The sequence below is a fragment of the Zingiber officinale genome, chromosome 2B (genome assembly GCF_018446385.1).
Source record: "Zingiber officinale cultivar Zhangliang chromosome 2B, Zo_v1.1, whole genome shotgun sequence".
In the NCBI taxonomy this organism is placed as follows: domain Eukaryota; kingdom Viridiplantae; phylum Streptophyta; class Magnoliopsida; order Zingiberales; family Zingiberaceae; genus Zingiber; species Zingiber officinale.
Genome location: NC_055989.1, coordinates 141,127,849 through 141,132,129, shown reverse-complemented (window position 1 = coordinate 141,132,129; position 4,281 = coordinate 141,127,849). Strand labels below are relative to the sequence as shown.

Sequence of the window (4,281 nt, the reverse complement as noted above, 5' to 3'; positions counted from 1 at the left end):
TGAAATACCAAACACAAGAGATTAACGTTTCTAGTTTTCGAATTTGTGATTCGAGTTTGTGTTTCTTTTATTTTTTCGAACTTGTGATTCGATTGTTCCTTTTGGTTAAACCTAGGGTTACTATAAAGAAATTAAATATTGAATTTCGTTGAAAGACTTTGTCTAGGAAGTGGTGGATGCTCTCATACCCAAGAAGGCCTAGTGCCTCGCCATGTTTAACCTGGAAGTTGATCTCTGAAATTAATATTTAATTGAATTTGTAACATAGGTGGATTTGGATCAATAATGTTCACTACAACAAAAATAGCTTTTCGCAGCTTGCTATTAACAGCGCACATTAAAAGCACGCCGTTAATAGTATTATTAACGGCGTGCATATTGATGCGCGCTGTTAATAGTATAAACTTAAAGAAGAAAAAAAATTACGTCTAGATATTAACAACGCACATTAAAAGTATGCCGTTAATACTATAAATATTTAATAACAATAACGGCATGCAAAAATAAGCACGCTGCGAATACTTTTTAAAATTATTAACGGCATGCAGCATGCTGCGATTAGTTTAAAAAATAATAATAATAAAAAATTATTATTTACGACCATGATTAAAAGGAATGTGTTTTGATCCAGCATGTTTTGACCAACTTTAATTTTTTTTTTAAATTATAGTTTAAAAGATAGTTATCTTTAAAAAAAATAAATTAAATAAAAATATGTAAATAATAAAAAAAAATACATCCAACCCCAAAAGCCGATCAATAATAAACATGGTTAAAAAAATAAGTAAAGAAAAACTTAAAATAAGTAATTAAATAAAAATGTAATAAGTAAAAAAACACAATTAAAATAAAAAAAATGCTAGGTTAAAAACATAAACCGGATCAAAGCCGCCGAAGCCATCGTCGCTTCCTCCCCCACTACAGAAAAATTGATCTATTGGGATATTATCTTAATGACACTTATTTCTAAGTGTCATAATAAATACCTTATAATGACATTTATTTAAAAATAATAAAAAAATAAAATAAAATATCATGTTAGATCCTTTATCTTAACATTTCTAATAAATGTCATTATTAATCCATTAATAATTAGTTTAATCTATTAATAATTAGCCTTAGCAAAAATCCAAACCCTTGTCCGCACTTGTCACACCCTCCGCACTTTTCCCTACGGCGCCAAAAAACTTCTCACGCTGCACGCGGTAAGATATCGAAAAATTTAAATAATAAGGTTATTTGGGAAATAACCTTATAAAATTTTTCCGGAATTTTTAAAAATTTTCTGGAAATTTTTCGGAGCTCGTACGACGGGTTTTAAGGGGACAAATTGACGGCGCGGATAAAGCCTGTTTGGGATACCCATTTAAGTGAGGAAATGTTTTATTTATATAATCCTTTTTCCTTATTTTCTTTCCCAAACGCCGAACCTTTCTTCCCCAACCCCTCGCGACCCGACTTCCTCTCTTCTCTCTTCTCTGTTCTCTCTCACGGACGATCGACGCCGACGGAGCAAGGCTTCAGCTCCGGCGATCTTTTCTCTGCCGGAATCGACCCTTAAGCTCAGATCCAGCCGAAGCCCTTCTCCTTCTCAGTCCGATCTCTCTCTTCTCTCACGCGGAAGATCCGACGCACCCGACGCCGACAGAGGGCAACTGCTTTCCGACGATCTGGGCCTCTTCGCGTCGCCTGAGGACCGTCGCCGGATTCTTGAAGGTGCTGACGCTGTCCAAGCTCTTCCGATGGAGCGATCCCTTCCTCGGCCGGTTCTTACGCGTGAGCGACGATGGCTAGGTGGCTAGGGCACGGTGGAGGGCTTGGTTTTGGTTGTTTCCGACCGATTGACCCTTCGTTTCCTCCTTCTTGAGCTGTTCACATAACGATCCGTGGCTCCTCAAAGTGGATCGGATTGGGCGATACCTTCTGGAGACAACCGATTGAGGTAAACTTAGGTCTTCTTCTCTGTTACCGATCCTCTTCTTATTTTCGGTTGAATCAGGTTACAGATTTGGAGATGTTGGTATCAGGGAGGTGTTCTTGAGCTGCCGGGAAGAGGCTAGAAGGATGGTTAATTGATCAGTGATCTCCCTGCTTGACCTCCTGTTGTGATCCGATTGATTCCAATGAGGTTGAGTGCTGTGGATCAACAAGCACGACTGTGAGGTGAGGTTCTGTGTACTGTAGGTGTTCTTGGTTCTGCTCTACTTGTTCCAGCATCAACAGTAGCTGTGATTTGAGGTAAGGTGTAGGAATTAGGGTTAATTGGATTACTAGATCAGTTAGTATGATTGGTATATCATTAGTTGATACATGTTGTAATTAGTTGTTGATTGTGTGTAGATTTATTTAGTTTAGAATTAATCTAATGGATAAGAGTTCATCTCCTCTTAAGTTTGTGTATATCCTAATTCTCCCATGTTTCTACCTCTTTTTCTAACAATTAGGATAAGAGTTCTATGATAGAGTTCTAGGTTTTCCATACTTTATTTATTTATTTTTTTTTAATATCTTTTTTGTTTTGTTCTATGATAGAGTTCTAGGTTTAGTATGTATATTATCTTGATGACATATTAAACATTTTCTTTCAACTTAGGTTCCTGCAATCTCTATGATTCATTTGCAATCTAGTTTATTGAACTATCTCTCTTATAACAATAGCAAATCTGTTTGGCACAGGCCAAAGAATGATCATATTTATATACTGTTATCCATAAAAAAAATTAACTTCGTGGCAATTACATGATGGAAGGACATAATACCAAGGAAAAACTTTGTCAGTTACCTCTACCTATTAAAATATAATGATAGGTTTTTTCAAGTTTTGTAATTACAAGTTTTGTAAAACTTTTGTGAATAACACATGATATTTATTTGTTTAAAATATAATGATGTAGGAATCAATTTTTTATATGTGATTTTCTTTCTTGGTAATCAAAAAGTTAACTTGCATGTTTGATTGTTTTGAAGATTTTTTGTCTTAATGAGTGATTCACCTTTGTTTAGAACCCTCCCAAGCTGGCTACTCCTCTATTTGATACTAAAATGGCAGAGGACCCTAAAATGACATACATAGACCTAGATAATCTTCAAATTGTGTTTTGAACGAAGAGGTATTTACTTATATTCGCAAGCATGTTATATATAAGTCTGCCACTAGATTCATGTCTTTAATGTACTGTTGAATTGATAGCACTAATTCTTTTCCGCACAGTAGTGTTTGGTCTTGCATTGTGATGGCGTCTGAGTGTTGGCTTGGTCTCTGTTGGCTTGCTACATATCTAGAAAGCTCCATGATTTGTGCTATGGTAGTTCTTCTCAACGAGCATATCTGAGATGGAACTTCCATGCTACTTGCTTTTCCGAGTTTGATTTGCTGCTACAAGATCGGAAAGATATTATGTAATTGTTGTTCCTTCTGGTCGAACAGTTTCACTTTTCCGTCTTAGTTTCTTGTATGTTCTTTGTTAAATAATTATGTGGATTTAATTCTTATCGGTAACAGCTGAAGCGTATCCAATTTGGATTTTCCAGCTCAAAATATCAGTAGATTTGTTGTGGTAGTGCCTTAACAGGATTTGAGACTTCTCCATTCAGGTAGGTTATGCTCGTTTGACTCACATTATGATAATTATTTTTAATTTTTTATAATTTAAGTAATAAGTAATGATATATGTATCTTTTGAATTGTGTCGTAATGATTTTGTATATATTTCTATATTTAAGGAAAAGACAAGTCCGGTAGATACAAAAATTACAAGATTGCAAGTTTGGATTGAAGGTCATAAGAAAAAAAATGGGGAGCCTAGTACTCAAGCTGTTGGAGAGAAAATAGTAAGCATGCCACTCATTTTAGATTCCTTTAGTATTTTATTTCACTGATCTTGTTTTTCATAAGAATTTATACTTAAGATCTCTATTTATACAGCCTAAAATGTTTTTTCTATACCTCCTTGTACATGTATTCAAGCTATTTTTTACTTGTGAGTTGGTACATGTGTTCAATTTCAGGTGGACCTAATTCGACCAAATGATGAAATGCAGTTTCTCGATGATGCAATAGGAAGCATGGTCGCATGATTATCTAAATTTATAGTATTGTGTGATTGATACATATTATACTAATTTGTTTGAATTGTAAGTTGAATTGTTGTTATGTAATTGCTAGTTTGTTAGAGATTTCATATATTGTTTTAGATGTTTTGAGTTTTTGGGGTATAATGAAAAGCTATGACTTTTATTAATTCTGTATGGATTTGATTTGTACTAAATTTGTTGTAAAAT

At 34.5% G+C, this 4,281-nt stretch overlaps 1 long non-coding RNA gene across 2 annotated transcripts; it reads left to right on the top strand.

Annotated features, from left to right (window-relative positions):
• The first annotated feature begins 1,714 nt into the window (after positions 1 to 1,714).
• LOC122049606 lies at positions 1,715 to 4,030 on the top strand. 2 transcript variants are annotated; one of them, XR_006131002.1, is made up of 6 exons: positions 1,715 to 1,942; positions 2,028 to 2,163; positions 3,215 to 3,399; positions 3,503 to 3,594; positions 3,724 to 3,831; positions 4,009 to 4,030. It is a non-coding gene; the product is annotated as an uncharacterized LOC122049606 (long non-coding RNA). The 2 variants fall into 2 exon arrangements; XR_006131001.1 differs by lacking the exon at positions 3,215 to 3,399 and having other exon boundaries at positions 1,718 to 1,942.
• The last annotated feature ends 251 nt before the right edge of the window (positions 4,031 to 4,281 follow it).